The following is a 19,514-nucleotide window of genomic DNA, read 5'->3' on the forward strand; positions in this document are numbered from 1 at the left end:
CAAAAGCGAATCGTCTTCTTGTTTTATGGTAACAGAGTCTCTGGTGTTTGATTACTGCACACCACTGTTACAGCAACTTAACACTAGAGGTGGGCGAATCAATCTAAATATCAATAATATCGAAACCAATGCTGGTATTGGTATTGAATTCATACTAGAGTAGGCCTACAGGCTATAAATGTTGTTTTTTTCCAAAAACTAAAGAATTAATTTAACACAATCAGTGGAATACATACTGAACTCAGAGGACAACAACAACATCCTATTAGGCCTATTACATTTAAACAACAGACGCTGACCCAACGTGCTTTAGAGGCGGACACGTTTATACTTCAGGTCTCTAAAAAACACAGTTTTAAAATACATGAAAAGGTGTGTTTTGGTCTGTTAGCTGATTATTGTGGAAAGTAAAAATCGCAGTGATTTAGTGGTCGTTAAAATGCGTTCAGAATTTGGAAACTGGTGATAATTCATCTCATAAATCATGAAACGCTACTCTCCCCTACATAGGCTGCCTTTAGGATTTGAAAGCACTGGTATCAGTAATATTTATTTGGTATTGGCTTGATACCAAAATTTGAACAGCGCTACACAAGACTGGTGGCAACTTTCAGTTTTGTGCTTATAAGACCTTCCTCACCCCTTCATTTTTAATGAACATAAGCACCAAGGTTGTGTAATTGGTACACAACAGAGCACTTTCATCATATGCAGCAAGAAATTGAAAAATCATAAAAATGTCACATGAATATTCAGACGGCTCCACGCTGCCTGAGACGGACAACAACAGCTGTGCCCTTACATCTTTATCTTCATCCTTCCACATCATCCTAATTATGGGGATATGCTAATTGGGCATCTGTTGCCTGGAGTCAAACTCCTTTTTTTCACTCTCACTGCCTTCCTCCCTACCTCCCTCCTTCTGCTCGTCCCTGTTCTCTGCCTCTCTGACTGGCTGAGCTGCCTCCGAGGTGAAATCAGCTCCTCGGCCCGAGCACCCACCACTACCAGCATTTTAAACGGACACGCATATACATGCACACGTGCATGCATAGAAACTATAAGCAGCAGCCGCACATATATACTCATCTCATGCATGTTAACTCTTGCAGTTGCCAAGATGCCCAAACTCAGCATATGGAGGCAATGGCAATCTGGAACTGGAGCTGTGAGGCAAGCTGTGAAACCAAATCAATTAAGGAAACATTAAATTTTTTAGGAAGTAAATATGCAGTGCACTGGTTGCTCTTATAAGGTTGCATGCTGCCATTTGGCAGATGATTTAAACAAAGTGCCTTGCAGTTTTGTGAGTTTCAAGTTCTTTTTTCCTTTTTTTCTGCGTGGAAACGAATCAAATGTTTAATCTGCGGTGGCAGTGCTGGCGCCAGGCGGGGGAACTACACTCTCTAGTAAAGGCCAGTGCAACAGAGGTTGCTTAAGGATCAGTTGGAGAGTAATGTCAGATGAAATTTCACAAAGAAGCTGAGTGCTGGCATGTCACTTTGTCATAAATGTTTAAAAGGCTCTTCAGTTTTCTGTCTTCCCATCATGTCTCGGGGTGGACGTATGGGATGCAGGTGTGTGCGGCAGGCTGAAGAGAGACTTCTCCCTCTCGTCCCCAGGAATGCCACGATGACATCATGAAAGCAAGCAAAAATAAACCTGAGGAATCAGCTAAAAGTAGCGATCACACACTGAAAACACAGAGAATTAGACTTTTTACTCCCCAAATCCCAAAAGCAATGGTATTGATTTACAAATTAGCGATCCAAGCAGTGGTAGAATGAATGAGATGCAATTGCAATGAACTAACCAACCAAAATAGGTTTCCTCAACAGGGTGGAGGGGCTCAGCCGTTGAGAAAAGAGTTAGGAAGTCAGACACTGGGCAGATGTTCAAAGTAGAGTTGATGCATGGATCAATCTGGGCTATCTCAAAATTACATTTCATTTTAATAAAATGCCTTTAAAATCAATAAAAGTGTTGCTAATGTCAGTGTGAGGCCATTTTTAACATAAAAATATATGTACATTAATAGATCAATGCTGACTTTACCTCAGTCACTTTGCCACAAATGATGTCTTAGAAAGAGGAGAACACACAAGGGTTTTAAATTCAAGTATTCGTGTCAACTTGAAAGATCAAATTGGAAGAAAAATACAGTTTCATTCAGAAACAGTGACATGGTTATTCACCTAAGTTTGAGCACAACTTTCAGAGCCATGAACAATTTTCAAACACACTCTTTCGAGCTTTTCGCTGCCCGCTCTTCTGTTAGTCTCTATAGCACATGTTGTGCTATGGCCTTTTGCGCACCACACTATATTTGTGTGGTGAGCCAAATATTGACTATATTTGGCTCCCTGTGACTTTTTTGTAAAAATTCCAGTAGAAAAAATGCACCAAAGATCTATGGGGTGTTTTTCTGGATTAGGACAGCCTCCTAGGAAGCTCATACTTGCACAAAATAAACATTAAAGACAAATATATGTGCTTTTATTGCAGCTAGTGCAAGGCCAGCTAAGCTCATCTGCTTGATTCACATTTTCCCTTCAGAGAACCACCTTAGAAACCAATTCTTTTAAAGCATTTCTTTCTATAGTTGAACTACTCAAACTTCTAAATTTTCTTTTCCTCTGTTGCCCCTGGAGGCGGGACAGAGTCCATTTATGGGCAGCATTAGCACTCTCTAACGATACATCCCTGGCTCAATTAGCCGTGCTGACGCCAACGCCTCTCTGAAGATATCTTGGAGGCAGGAAAGATGAAGCGGCACAGGATCCTGGGAAGCCAGAGAACTATTTCGAGTGACTCACAGCTGTAGTCCATTGCCCACGCAGAGGTGTGCTCGAGGTGCAAGATGGAGTATGAGGAAAGAGTGATGCCCTCTTATTTGACAGCTCTGCCAGATAATAGGAGTCCTTGAGAAATCTCAACACACTGTTCACTGTGCTAGCTAACAACACAAAGGCTTTGCAAACATGTCCCTTTGTTCAGAGTCAGCTGGGTTAGAGAGTATTTCAAAGGTATTCTATTGAATATGTATTCAGATCCACTTACTGACCAATTTATGAGATAGATGTGTTCATCTGCTCAGTAGACATGGCAGCATTTTCAGAAAATGCTGATTTACTGGGATTTTGCATATTCATCTCTGGGATTCACAGAGAAAATATCAACTGTGCGGTAGTTGTGCTTCAAGCTGATGTTCTACCAAGGTACGGAAAGAGCAATTGTGTGTTGCACACACACATGCAACACCTTGAAGGGCTACAGCAGCAGAAGACTCGGTGTCAGTGCGGTCAGATACACACAGGAAACTGGCTGCAGTTTGCACAGACTCATCAAAATTGGACAACAGAAGATTGGAGAAACCTCGCCTGGTCTGATGAGTCTTGAGTTTCTTAGTTTGGAAGGTATGGGTGATCAAAATGTGGTATAAATAAGATGAAAACATGGCTCCATCCTGCTTTGTGTCAGTGGTTCAGGCTGATTGAAGAGCAATGGTGAGGAGGAAACACCACAGTCTACATGAGTGTTGTTGGTGACCATCCCTTTATGAACCCCAGTGCACCCATCCTCTGACAGCTGCGTCCAGCAGAATAGTGTGTCACAAAACTCAGATCCTTTTAAACTGGGGTTTTGAACATGACAACGAGGTCCCTCCAATAAAGCACTTTTGTGATGAGATTCCCATCATGGATGTGCAGCCGACACATCTGCACCAACTGTGTGATGCTGTCATGACAGTTTAGACCAAAACCTCTGAGGAATATTTCCAATCAAGTCAGAGCTGAGGGAAACAGGCGGTTGATCCCAGTACACACAAAACAAAAACAAAAACAAAAAAGATTGAAAGACAATTCCTTACCAGCATTTTAAGGGTTTAAATGTACATTATTGAGCAGGGCTGTCAGTTCTTTGTTTTTTCTCTGTCAGTGCGATAAATCTGTATAAAAGGAAGATGGCAATACTGGAGACAGCTTATGTTTAAGCATTGGGAATGGTAGTCCAGATACATTTGTCTGTTAGCAGCAACTATGCTACATAAACTGACATTCTCTGCAGTAAAAAAAAAAAGAGGAAAAAAACTTGGAAAATCATTTCTTTTGATAAAGTCTTCAGCACGGAAAGGCTGACTACTGATGGACATCAGGTCTCACAGCGAGCTTTTCCTTTATCTTGTGCTGTACTCACCACACACACACTCAAGCCTCCAGAGGATGCAGGGAATCTCTGCTCCACATCACCCCCACCACCACTCCTACCCCCCCATCTCTCTCTCGCAGTGAAATGTCTGGCCTTGATGTTGGATATCACAGTGCGCCGGTTTCTGGCACGGCACCAAACTGCGCGAGGGATCTTAGTTCCGCCTTCTGGTCATTTCTCTCAGTATCAACACCGCTTTGCTTTCCAGGAGGTGGGAATCAGCCAAGAACAATATTATGGAATGCTAAAGCAGGGGCAGCAGGGTGAGCCAATGCAAAGAAAATCATGCAGGAATATCCAAAGAAAAACACAACATTTGACATTAATGTGGAAGCTGTTAAATTAATGCTAATCTCTTTCACTAGAAAAAAAACTGTTTTGTAATATCCTTATATGTCCACTTCTTTCACGTTTGAGTGATTCAGGGAGGACAGGACGGATTAAATCAGAACTGAATTCCACAACAGCAAAGTTTGCTGTCAGCACCTTTTATTAATGACTTTTTCAGTATTACACAGGTATTGCAGTTAACAATCTAAACAGAAATAACTACATCTGCTGTGCTGTGTCACAATGTTGCATCACATCCAAGAGATGTTTTTGTTTATCTGCCCTTTTGTCTTCACGCACTGATTCTTCTGAGACGGTGGTCATTTTTTTTACAAGTGAGCTCCGTCTATGAATAAATCACTAAAAATGAGTACCGAGACAAAAAAAAGGAACACATCTCCCAACAACAAAGCCAGAACAAACAGGCTGTGAAAAACACTAACAAAGCCCCACTGCAGACATAGAGAATAGCAGAGAGGCTGCAGTGGGGCTGGAAATGAACAGGAGGAAGAGTGGTACACACGGTGGTATACCTTCAAAATTTTGAAGAGCCAAAAACCGCAAAACTGGAATCAGAAGCGACATGATACTCATCTGAAAGGCTTAAATATTCCATCCAATTCAATTTGCAGTTCAAGTCACTTTAAGGCAGCTTGTTTTGTAAAGACCTACAATAATGCACAAACTACACAAAGATCAAAGACTATATGGCACATTACAGAGGGAAGCACTGTGTTTCTGGGCAGCGTGATTACCTGGTTTGGAACAGGTTTAGTAAAACATTAGAAGGAAACTACACAAACACGAGAAGCCATACAAAAATGACAAATAACCAAAGATTTAAAAGTAACAGAAATAAAACACAAAACTATGAAACAGACAGTTCAGTTCACTTTAATTAGGTTTTATTTATGTACAGGGAGTGCAGAATTATTAGGCAAGTTGTATTTTTGAGGAATAATTTTATTACTGAACAACAACCATGTTCTCAGTGAACCCACAAAACTCATTAATATCAAAGCTGAATGTTTTAGGAAGTAGTTTTTAGTTTGTTTTTAGTTTTAGCTATTTTAGGGGGATATCTGTGTGTGCAGGTGACTATTACTGTGCATAATTATTAGGCAACTTAACAAAAACAAATATATACCCATTTCAATTATTTATTTTTACCAGTGACACCAATATAACATCTCCACATTCACAAATATACATTTCTGACATTCAAAAACAAAACAAAAACAAATCAGCGACCAATATAGCCACCTTTCTTTGCAAGGACACTCAAAAGCCTGCCATCCATGGATTCTGTCAGTGTTTTGATCTGTTCACCATCAACATTGCGTGCAGCAGCAACCACAGCCTCCCAGACACTGTTCAGAGAGGTGTACTGTTTTCCCTCCTTGTAAATCTCAAATTTGATGATGGACCACAGGTTCTCAATGGGGTTCAGATCAGGTGAACAAGGAGGCCATGTCATTAGTTTTTCTTCTTTTATACCCTTTCTTGCAGCCACGCTGTGGAGTACTTGGACGCGTGTGATGGAGCATTGTCCTGCATGAAAATCATGTTTTTCTTGAAGGATGCAGACTTCTTCCTGTACCACTGCTTGAAGAAGGTGTCTTCCAGAAACTGGCAGTAGGACTGGGAGTTCAGCTTGACTCCATCCTCAACCCGAAAAGGCCCCACAAGCTCATCTTTGATGATACCAGCCCAAACCAGTACTCCACCTCCACCTTGCTGGCGTCTGAGCGGGACTGGAGCTCTCTGCCCTTTACCAATCCAGCCACGGGCCCATCCATCTGGCCCATCAAGACTCACTCTCATTTCATCAGTCCATAAAACCTTAGAAAAACCAGTCTTGAGATATTTCTTGGCCCAGTCTTGACGTTTCAGCTTGTGAGTCTTGTTCAGTGGTGGTCGTCTTTCAGCCTTTCTTACCTTGGCCATGTCTCTGAGTATTGCACACCTTGTGCTTTTGGGCACTCCAGTGATGTTGCAGCTCTGAAATATGGCCAAACTGGTGGCAAGTGGCATCTTGGCAGCTGCACGCTTGACTTTTCTCAGTTCATGGGCAGTTATTTTGCGCCTTGGTTTTTCCACACGCTTCTTGCGACCCTGTTGACTATTTTGAATGAAACGCTTGATTGTTCGATGATCACGCTTCAGAAGCTTTGCAATTTTGAGACTGCTGCATCCCTCTGCAAGATATCTCACTATTTTTGACTTTTCTGAGCCTGTCAAGTCCTTCTTTTGACCCGTTTTGCCAAAGGAAAGGACGTTGCCTAATAATTATGCACACCTGATATAGGGTGTTGATGTCATTAGACCACACCCCTTCTCATTACAGAGATGCACATCACCTAATATGCTTAATTGGTAGTAGGCTTTCGAGCCTATACAGCTTGGAGTAAGACAACATACATGAAGAGGATGATGTGGACAAAATACTCATTTGCCTAATAATTCTGCACTCCCTGTAGTGCCAAGACACAATAACAGTCACCACAAGGCGCTTTGTACTGCAAGGAAAATATCCTGCAATAACACGGAGAAACAAACTCCAACAATAAAACAACGCTGTACGGGCAAGGACTTGGCGAAAGTGGGAAGGAAAACTCTCTTTTAACAGGACAAAACCTCCAGCAGAACCAGCGAAGGGCACAAAGGACAAGGAAGAGAGCAAAGTCCACTGGTAAATGTGGCTCTTGTAGATAAAAACTATTTTAAATAAAAACTTTTGTTGGGCTTTTGTGTCATCAGGTCTGAGTATTTCTCTAGACTGTGGAAAAATAAGCTCTTTTGTACACAAAACCCATTTTTCATAAAGTACAACAGCTAAAGTTTAAACAGTGGAGTCTGTGAGTCTGTGCTGTCTCCCGAGGGATGATTCATGCTTTGAGTTGATTGATGCATCCTCAGTGGGCTGGTCCACTGTCATTTTCTCTCTCGCTTAATGCAGTCTCGGGAACACTGCTGCCATTTACCTTTTTCTCCATTAGGATTTCCACATTGATGTTCAAAGTGCTTCTCTAGTCTACGTGTTTGTTTATAGGACACATCCCATCGTAGGATAGTCTGTTTCTTCGATAGCACCCCCACTCCCCCCACCGCGACTCCTTTCAGAAATAAACAGTGATTATTAAATTAGTTGCAGTGTGGAGCCCGGCTCCGCTGTTGAAGTCGTCATTAAGCATTCCTTTGATTCCCATTGAGTCAGAGAGAGAAAAAGATCTCTCTTGCTCTGCGCCGTCTCCCGGCTTTGTAAAATCTCATTTTTGGCAGGAAATTGAAAACTTAAATTATGCTACACCTGCAACATCCCCCCCAGGCAACTCGGTGGGATGCCTCTATCCTTTTAATACCGGCATATGAAGGGTAAGAGGGGATTTTTAGAACAGTTTTTCCTTTCTCCCCACATTTTGCAAATTTGTTTCTCTGTTTAGCTCACTGTTTACATCATCCCTCTTCTAGAGCTTTAGAAGAATCTGTGCTTTCAGTGAAAGCCCATATTTTTATTTATTTATTTATTATTATTTTTTATTTTTCCTGCCATGTGACACATCCCCCAGAGCTCTCGGTTGTGTGCCCTATTTTTAGCGGAGCACTCTGGCAATTTAGCTGAACAATGTGCTGGAGTCGCATCTTTGCTTCCACGTGATCTGGTGGGATGTTGACTACGTGCATCGCATATTTGCATTGTATGTGAATCTATAGTATTTCTTTTATAGACCTAAAAGGCTTCCTTGGATATTATTACATAAAGATACACTGCATTCACTATAGAAAAAATGTAGAAATGAGTCATTAATAATTCTGAAATGCTGCACATTTGAAAAAGTCATTTCTTAAAAAGTAGCTGTGATGATTTTAAGAGTTACCCTGCTGCCACGAATAGATGCATAAATGGATCTAGCTGCATAGGAAGCAACAGCGAGTGTCCTATCTGTCTGTGTTACTATATTAACAGTGCAGCTGGGTTAATTAAATGGAAGCCTTGTCATGTCCTATAATTCAATAGAACAAAGCTCAATTAACCACCAAATTAGAAGCAGAGCTTGCATGAAATATGTGAATTCACCTTGGGCCCAATCCAATTTATTGATTGATGCCCTCTGAAAGAGTCGCACTAAAATCCAATAAATTAACAGAGACACAAAGACGAGGTTATATGCGTGGATCTGAAGGACTAATATTGTGATTGCTTGGTTGAGACAAGTATGTTTGCCTTTGCCTCACATGCTCTTCTTTTTTGCTAGAACTTGTATCTTGTGGTCAATGTGCTCAGTTGTCCTGGAGTCCTGTTAGCAAGAGATGAATTCAGGACTGAGATGTCATCATCAGTGCATCACTTACCCCCGAAGTAATACTTGAAGTGCACCTTCCTGCAGTGAAACGTGAATAAAACTCAGTGGGCTCTTTCTAAAGGAGATGCCAGATATGAGGGTATGCAGGGGGAAACCGTTGGCAGATGGTGTACTCAGAGGAGTAGTACATGGGACGAAGGCAGCCTGACGAATGGGACGAGAGCCATTAAAGTGACACTGACAAAAAGGCAGGATGTCAGATTCTCATCCAGAGGGAAGGAAGTGTATTAAAGGTGATAGCCTTGCCCTGCAGTAGGTGAAATGCAGAGTCTGGGAGGAGTAAATGGCAGGTTGGGTCTTTAATCATCCTGCCTATGTGATCTGCTAGTTCAGAACAGGTGGGGAAAAAAGGAGTCAGGAACACCTCCTGTCTAATACTGGACTGTAAACACAACAATAAAACACAGTCCACTCACAGACATAATAACACTTATGATTAAGTCTGGTGATATTTTATTTTTCTTGGTATCAACAAAAAGAAAATGATTTTACTAAGGATTATTGTGCACATTTGAGTTTGGCTGCAGTTGTAACCATAACCATTCATGCTTGAAGCATGCTTTGCTGCAGTCGACTCCTAAAGGACGGGTACGGTTGCTCGTACAAGTTGAGAAGCTGAAACAACACCAAAGCGTGCCACCAAGTGCCAGGACAAAGCTTAGCATCAGCTGCTCATTGCAGTGCTCCTTTGTTTAAGTCTGTCATTCACATTTTTTAATATGGGCAGTTTTCTTTATTTTTTTAATCCTGGTTACATTTTCTACCAGGACTACACACTGGTGCAAAAACTCAGCAAATGCATTGCCTCCAATGGTAAAAAAAAAAAAAAAAAAAAAGGCTGACAACTAATTACGGTTTGGCCGATCTCCCTCTCAAAGTAGCCTCCTCGAGCTGTAGCGCTTTCAGAGTGGCTGTTTTCACACACATGTGAGAACATTCAAGTGGAGTGGACAATCACAAGGATATCACAATCACAAGTGCCTTGTGGCCTTTTGTGCTGAAAACCTCTGCGTGGTGTCTGCTTGTAGCTGGAAATCTGGATCTCATTAGCAGTCGCAAGGAGTTTTTTCCATTTCCATCCAGAATTTTACAATCTGTGGTGTGGACACACAAGTGCTTATAACAGCACTTTCACTGGTCATACAGGACGTGGTCCAGAGGTGCACAGTGAGGTGACCTTGAAGGGGACATTTTCAAAAATAAATCAGAATAATGGACCATGTTTTGGAACTTTATCTTATTTAAAAAATGAGCCTTTATAAAATAACTAGTAATGGTGATATATTTACAAAAAAAAAACAAATTATACTTTTAATAAATCTTCTTCTTTTTGTTGCTTCATTTTTATTTTCGACGAATTGGTGCTGCAGCTGCAGTGATCTGACGCTGTACCGGTCTATCGTGGTGAAGAGAGAGAAGAGAGTGTAAAAGCGAAGCAATCATGATGACTCACAATTTACCGGTCGATCTACGCCCCTACCCTCACCTATGGTCACGAGCTGTGGGTAGTGACCAAAAGAACAAGATCGCGGATACAAGCAGCAAAAATGAGCTTCCCCCGAAGGGTGGCTGGCCTCTCCCTTAGAGATAGGGTGAGAGGTTCAGCCATCTAAGAGGGGCTCAGAGTAGAGCCACTACTCCTCCACATCGAAAGGAGCCAGTTGAGGTGGTTTTGGGCATCTGACAAAGATGCTTCCTGGGCGTCTCCTGGGTGAGGTGTTCCCAGCACATCCTGTCAGGAAGAGGCCCTGGGGCAGGCTGGAGAGATTATATCTCGCAGCTGGCCTGGGAATGCCTCGGTGTTCCCCTGGACAAACTGGAGGAGGTGGCTTCTCTACTTAGGCTGCTGCCCCAGTGATCTGGCCCCGGATAAGCAGAAGAAGATGGATGGATTTTTATTTTCCCAGTCTTTTGTTTGACTTGCATATTCACAGACATAGTTGTTTGAAGTGAGTGGGTAGTCTCCGTGGACTTTCACTTCTTTCTCTGAAAATATCTACATGAGTCTATAATGCTGCCTTTACCTGCGGGATACTGGGGTAAAAATTCTCTGTGGCTTCATAGATGACTCCATCTACAAATATATAAATTAATCTTTTAAACATACAGCACGCTTTCTCTGATCACGTTTTAGCTTCTTTCTATTGAACTGCGACCATGCAGAGAACGCCGCCGCTTCCAATGAATGACACTAACGTCAACATTACAGGTGCGGCTGCTTATATTTAGCTTTGTCAAACAACTGTTTGCTTTCTGAGCACATTTTCCACACAATAAGCAGAGTGACAGATTGAAGGCTTTGGTTTGATATGTTTACAAGTGTCACATCACCTTAGCAGCAGACAGAAGTGCGTGTGTGTGCACGTTTGTGTTTGTGTGGGATTGTCATATGCTGCCATGTCAGATCCTGGGACATCTGTCATAAAAGATATAGCGCCGTTCCACTTCGTTCCATTTTAAACCAAAAAATCGTAAAGTGCAATTGTACCTTTAAGCGCAGACACAAAAATATAGAGAACTGTCACAACTTCCTCTTTGTAAAACTTCAGCTGTCTATATTCATATCCTGCCTGCCCGACTGGCACATCTGCCACGGAGGCTGCAGCTTCCGTCGGAGAATCAGGACAGTCAGTCAGCTGTTCCCCTGTAGACATGTACACATTTAGCTGTCTTTGACTTTTTCTGTCAGTGTTACACACAGAGCTGTGTGAGAAACAAGGACGTGCGATCAATGGCCGATAGCCAGTGTCAATCCTGATGACTCACAACTCACACTGATCTCACAGCTCCTCAGTGGTACTTGGCCAGGTACAGTATGAGCCCAGTTATATATACAACGAGAGAGAGAGCTCATCTGCCTTGATTCAATAATGAGATATTTAGGTGATATTTCCAAAAAAAAAAAAAAATCCCATACTGAAATTAAGAAAATGATCAAAGCAATCAAGTAGGAAATATTCTGGGAATATAATAAAACATTTGGTAGCACATTTGGATGTAATTCCTCTGTAATTAAATGGAATTTTAACGTGTTTGACACCAATGACATGATATTTAGCGACACATTTTACTAGGGAAGATGAATGCACTCTATAATACGGCCTGTGCTCTCAGGAGTATACAGCGCATGTGCGGAGTAAGTAAATATCGTTTGTTTTCTCACTAAATTACCAAGAATTTACACAGTACCTAAAATTGTTTATTTAAAACTACTTACAGTATCATCTCTATCGCCTTTCCTGTAAAACACACAGAAGCTAGGCACTACTTACAATTATTTCTGCTCTGTTTAATTATTTCTTCTTTCTTGTAAAACACATTAAGTTGTGCAATATGTACAAATTACTACAAATTATTCTGTATAAGTAATTTGAAGTACTGTGTGCCTCCATTCCTGTAAAATACCTGAAGTTATGCAATACTTAAAATTACTTAATCATTACTTAGTTACAGATTAAATTTACTTATATTACAATTATTCCTTTGTTTTTCTGTAAAAAACAAAAAAAAAAACTTATTCCAGTGTTCACAGCTTTAAGAATTTGTAGGTAAATATAATTGCATCATAATTTCAAAGAAAATGCATTAGAATTTCATTTAAATACAGTGGAATTTAGTTGCAGGCTGTATTTTAAATTCTTACTAAAATATATTTCTTTCTTTCTCTGTATCCACAATCTATCCACTGTGTGAGTGGATAGAGTGTGAGGTCCTCTGAGGGTCCTAACCCATTTACCAGCTCTGCTGCATTACCGACTGACACATCTGCTCCTCATCATCTAATCGCTCACCTGCTGTTTTTCAGGACCGGCTCATCCACCCACTCACCAGCAGAACATTACAGCAGTAATAGTGGTAGCACTTTCAGAGGGTTTCATGCTCTGGCTCTCCCTTGTGTTCTGAATCTCTCGTGTCTGTCGGTCGGACCTGTCTCTCCAAGTCAACTCACCTGAAAACAAGGCTCTGTTTACCCTGGAATCTGCTCCTCAGTTAACTCTAAACGCCTGGGCCCTGTGCTTCGTACGTCGCTTACTACATCCAAGATCAAATGAAACATCCAAGACCAAATCATCGCGCTAACTCTGAGCTCGCTATTCCGGTTCCCCGGACACACCTGTTGTTGACGATTAGTATAGCTGGATGAAGTAATGTGAGATCACTGGGTGGCCCAACAGGGGCTACGCATCGATAGTAGAAACATTGATCGGCAACCCTTTGATTGGTCGGCGAAAATGTCGACGGAGCGCACTCGGCTCGGTATTTTTCGGCAGCAGAGCAAGAACTCTTGAGTGAGGGATTTCAGGAGTTTCAGAGTTTAATCAGAACGCAAGGGAACACTGCAAAGGCTGCAAAAGCAAGGAGAGAGGGCTGGCAGGAAGTTGCTGACAAATCAAACTCGTAAGTAATTTAATAATAACAATAATAATGGAGTGGATTGATATAGCGCTTTTCAAGGCACCCAAAGCGCTTTACAATGCCACTATTCATTCACTCTCACATTCACACACTGGTGGAGGCAGCTACGGTTGTAGCCACAGCTGCCCTGGGGCAGACTGACAGAAGCCAGGCTGCCATATTGCGCCATCGGCCCCTCTGGCCAACACCAGTAGGCGGTAGGGTAAATTTATCATATCACACCATATTATCCAATATTATATTACATTATATTATATTATAATATGTTATATTATATCCCCTTTCACATTAGAGCCACAACAGGACCCACTAGAACATGGGAACAAGTAAAAGTGAAATATAAGAATATTCTACAGAATGGTAATATTTATCACTTATATTGCTTTTAGTCTCTTGGAAAGAGACCCTGGAATAATCTGTTTGTTTATAACAGCAACCAAGAAAAGGGCAGAGCAACAAAAAAAGACAGGTGGTGGTCCTGCACCCCCTCGTCAACAAGTTGGTTAAGTGAATAATACCCTCACGGGAAAATCACTGGTGTCAAGCCAGCCTCCAATTCGAGACTTGCAGTCAAGCCAGCCTCCAGTTGATTTTACGTTCCCTGTGTTTTCAAAGTATTACGGGAATGGATGTGGAAACCAGATTTCAAAATAAAAGCCAACTTCGAGTGAATTAACAGATATGTTAAGAACATAATAACATATAATTTAGGCTTTTTTTTTTTTTTTTAGAAACTCTAATGTTACATCTACATGACACAGCCTTGTACCCTAATTGTGCCCTGTCAAGGCCATCTTATTTTGGATTTCAAAGTAAAAGCCCTGTGAATCTTCATTTTTGAACTACTCTTTCAATGAATTCATAATGCTCTTAAAAGCAAAAGTCGTATTTCCAAATACTATTTGAACTTTGTATCAACACTTTCCAACCGCAGTCTTTTTCACAGTAATACCATATCAAATAAATTCTTTCTGATTTTGCTTTTCATAGTAATGGCCCTTTGAAATTGCCGATATTTGACTTAATCTTCTAACGATTCAAAATGCTCTAAAATGGAAAATTCCTGTTTCCACAGGGTAATTCCACCTTAGATCAACAGTATACAACCCCACAGTGATACCATATCAATATCAAGTCATTCTGATTTTGCTTTCAAAAGTAAAAGCCCTTTCAAATTGTCCATAATTGACCTAACTTTCAGTGATTTCAAAATGCTCTAAAATGAAAAATTCTTGTTTCCACAGGGTAATTCCACCTTAGATCAACAGTATACAACCCCACAGTGACACCATATCAATATCAAGTCATTCTGATTATGCCTTCCAAAATAAAAGCCTTTTCAAATTGTCCATAATTGACCTAACTTTCAGTGATTTCAAAATGCTGTAAAATGGAAAATTCCTGTTTCCACAGGGTAATTCCACTCCAGATCAACAGTATACAACCCCACGGTGATACCATATCAATATCAAGTCATTCTGATTTTGCTTTCAAAAATAAAAGCCCTTTCAAATTGTCCACAATTGACCTAACTTTCAGTGATTTCAAAATGCTCTAAAATGGAAAATTCCTGTTTCCACAGGATAATTCCACTCTGTATTTACAGTATACAGCCCCACAGTGATACCATATCAATATCAAGTCATTCTGATTTTGCCTTCCAAAATAAATGCCCTTTCAAATTGAACATATACGGCCTACTTTTTTGACGATTTCAAAATGTTCTTAAACAGAATTTTGCTGTTTCCACAGGATAATTTCACTTTAGTTCAACAGTATACAACCTCACGATGTTACCATATCAATTTCAAGTCATTCTGATTTTGCTTTCAAAAATAAAAGCATTTTCAAACTGCCCATATCTGACTTGATCCTGGAACAATTTCAAAATGCTCTAAAATGGAAAATTCCTGTTTCCACAGGGTAATTCCACCTTAGATCAACAGTATACAGCCCCACAGTGATACCATATCAATATCAAGTCATTCTGATTATGCCTTCCAAAATAAATGCCCTTTCAAATTGAGCATATATACGACCTACTTTTTTAACGATTTCAAAATGTTCTTAAAAAGAATTTTGCTGTTTCCATAGGAAAATTTCACTTTAGGTCAACAGTATACAACCTCACGATGTTACCATATCAATATCAAGTCATTCTGATTTTGCTTTTCAAAATAAAAGCTTTTTCAATTTGCCCATATATGACTTACTCTTGGAGCGAATTCAAAATGCTCTAAGATGGAAAATTGCTGTTTCCACAGCATAATTCCACTTTAGATCAATAGTATCCAACCCCACAGTGATACCATATCAATATCAAATCAGTCTGATGTTGCCTTCCAAAATAAAAGACTTTTCAAATTGCCGATATACGACCTACTCTTTTAAAGAATTCAGAACGCTCTAAAAATGAAACTTGCTCTTTCCACAGGATGAATCCATGTTAGATCAAAAGTGTACATCCACACCATGGTACTACTTCAATTTCAAGTCATTCTGATTTTGCCTTCCAAAATAATGGCCTGTTGAAAATGCCAATAACTTACCTAACTTTCAGTGATTTCGGAATGCTCTAAAAAGGAAATTTTCTGTTTCCACAGAATAATTTCACTTTAAATCAACAGTATACAACCCCACAGAGATACGATGTTAAGATCAAGTCACTCTGATTTTGCCTTCCAAAATAAAAGTATTTTGAAATTGCCCATAGACGACCTACTTGTTTAACGATTTCAAAATGCTCTTAAATTGAAAGATGCTGTTTCCACAGGATAATTCCACTTTAGATCAACAGTATCCAACCCGACAGTAAAACCATGTAAATTTCATGTTGGTCTGATTTCGCCTTTCAAATTAATGGCCCGTCGAATTTGTCCATATGTGATATACTCTTTCAATTATTTCAGAATGTTTTAAAAATGAAAATTGCTGTTTCAACACATATTGGGTTTTCATTTTGAAAAGCAAAATCAGACTCAATTGATTATGACAGAATTGAATCATAAAGATGATGTAAAAGGAAGCTGAAATTGCCACTAGGTTGTAATTGATAGTACGTTTATATTTTAAGTCTGTGGAAAGATGTCATTCTAAATAAAGAAATTACAAAACAGCTTGCAAACCAACCATGACATCTTTCCACAGACTTAAAATATAAACGTACTATCAATTACAACCTAGTGGCAATTTCAGCTTCCTTTTACATCATCTTTATGATTCAATTCTGTCATAATCAATTGAGTCTGATTTTGCTTTTCAAAATGAAAACCCAATATGTGTTGAAACAGCAATTTTCATTTTTAAAACATTCTGAAATAATTGAAAGAGTATATCACATATGGACAAATTCGACGGGCCATTAATTTGAAAGGCGAAATCAGACCAACATGAAATTTACATGGTTTTACTGTCGGGTTGGATACTGTTGATCTAAAGTGGAATTATCCTGTGGAAACAGCATCTTTCAATTTAAGAGCATTTTGAAATCGTTAAACGAGTAGGTCGTCTACGGGCAATTTGAAAATACTTTTATTTTGGAAGGCAAAATCAGAGTGACTTGATCTTAACATCGTATCTCTGTGGGGTTGTATACTGTTGATTTAAAGTGAAATTATTCTGTGGAAACAGAAAATTTCCTTTTTAGAGCATTCCGAAATCACTGAAAGTTAGGTAAATTATGGGCATTTTCAACAGGCCATTATTTTGGAAGGCATAATCAGAATTACTTGAAATTGATATGGTAACATCATGAGGTTGTATACTGTTGACCTAAAGTGAAATTATCCTGTGGAAACAGCAATTTTCACTTTTAGAGCATTTTGAAATCTTTAAAAGAGTAGGTCGTATCTTGGCAATTTGAAAAGTCTTTTATTTTGGAAGGCATAATCAGAATGACTTGATATTGATATGGTAACATCGTGAGGTTGTATACTGTTGACCTAAAGTGAAATTATCCTGTGGAAACAGCAAAATTCTTTTTAAGAACATTTTGAAATCGTTAAAAAAGTAGGTCGTATATATGCTCAATTTGAAAGGGCATTTATTTTGGAAGGCATAATCAGAATGACTTGATATTGATATGGTGTCACTGTGGGGTTGTATACTGTTGATCTAAAGTGGAATTACCCTGTGGAAACAGGAATTTTCCATTTTAGAGCATTTTGAAATCACTGAAAGGTAGGTCAATTATGGACAATTTGAAAAGGCTTTTATTTTTGAAAGCAAAATCAGAATGACTTGATATTGATATGGTAACATCGTGAGGTTGTATACTGTTGATCTAAAGTGGAATTACCCTGTGGAAACAGGAATTTTCCATTTTAGAGCATTTTGAAATCACTGAAAGGTAGGTCAATTATGGACAATTTGAAAAGGCTTTTATTTTTGAAAGCAAAATCAGAATGACTTGATATTGATATGGTATCACTGCGGGGTTGTATACTGTTGATCTAAAGTGGAATTACCCTGTGGAAACAAGAATTTTTCATTTTAGAGCATTTTGAATCGTTAGGAGATTAAGTCAAATATCGGCAATTTCAAAGGGCCATTACTATGAAAAGCAAAATCAGAAAGAATTTATTTGATATGGTATTACTGTGAAAAAGACTGCGGTTGGAAAGTGTTGATACAAAGTTCAAATAGTATTTGGAAATACGACTTTTGCTTTTAAGAGCATTATGAATTCATTGAAAGAGTAGTTCAAAAATGAAGATTCACAGGGCTTTTACTTTGAAATCCAAAATAAGATGGCCTTGATAGTGACAGGGCACAATTAGGGTACAAGGCTGTGTCATGTAGATGTAACATTAGAGTTTCTAAAAAAAAAAAAAAGCCTAAATTATATGTTATTATGTTCTTAACATATCTGTTAATTCACTCGAAGTTGGCTTTTATTTTGAAATCCGGTTTCCACATCCATTCCCGTAATACTTTGAATACACAGGGAACGTAAAATCAACTGGAGGCTGGCTTGACTGCAAGTCTCGAATTGGAGGCTGGCTTGACACAAGTGGAAAATCGATATCTCTCTATGAGCACACTGTCGCGCTGAGCTAAAGGATCCTGTCTGTCCCGCAATATACGCTGAATTCTGAGGACTCTCCTTATCAATCTTGCACCTTCCGCAATGGGTTGCTCGCGTAAACGGACAGGACATGGCTGCGACAGACTTCCCAAATCCACCTTCGCTTTTATAGCCGTGGTCTCTCATCTTGATTACACGAAGTAATTTACAATTACTACTCTGAAATATGAATTACATCTGTAATAATCACATACATGTAATAGAATGTTAATAGTACATTTCCCTTTTTTAGGGAATGACCTGTATGTATCTGTGTGAAATCAATAAAAGGATCAAGTGCTGCATTATCTTTGGTTACAGTGATGTTATTTATTTATGGTGAAACAGTGGTGGAATATCGCTGTTGCTTTCGTATGAATGACGCGGGCATACCTGCGTGGCCGCGATCTAATCCTGTTTACATAAAGTAAACCTGCTCCCCAGCAGGTTTACGCTTACGGCTCTGTTGCTATGACAGCAAGTCCCGGATGGGCTTCGGGGAACCGAACGATCCAGGATCACGCAAAATCGTCAACAATCTCATCCAGCTAACTTACTTAGCGCGGTACGAAGCACAGGCCCCTGCTCACTATTTTCACTTCAGGCCACTTGATTTCAAATTCTCTGACTCTGTCCCTTCGAGCTGGTCTTTGCTGTCTGCATCCTGTCTTTTTAAGTCCATGGTTTTCTGTGCTTTTCTGTGCTTACTGTTGGCGACAGCTGTTAAGTTCAAATTACAAACACCATGACTTTTTTAGGGCATTTTTGTGGCATTGTTATGTCATTAGTGCGCAAGAAAATTTGATATTTTCAGATATCTGATATCGGATCAATCCCTTTATGCATTTCATTTTCAAGTCTCTCTTTACACCAGAAAGGTGTGAGATTTTGTGTGCAGAAATACAAATTCATTTATAGTCTGAACTGTCAGCAGCTGGCAGGTTCAAATGATGTGAGAACTCTCAAAGACTTGACACTTCTTGTGGTGCAACTAGAGTGTGAAGGCTGCTCTGGAAAGCTTTCAGTGTTAGATTCCATGATGGAATTACATCATCAGCTTGACCACCTTGAACAAAAATGCATCTCTGTCTGAAGCTCTAATTGAGATACAATCAGTCAGAACAGATGAA

Source organism: Copadichromis virginalis, linkage group LG5 (genome assembly GCF_057382275.1).
Source record: "Copadichromis virginalis isolate Kocher_CV1m ecotype Utaka linkage group LG5, C_Virginalis_male_GT1.1, whole genome shotgun sequence".
Lineage (NCBI taxonomy): Eukaryota > Metazoa > Chordata > Actinopteri > Cichliformes > Cichlidae > Copadichromis > Copadichromis virginalis.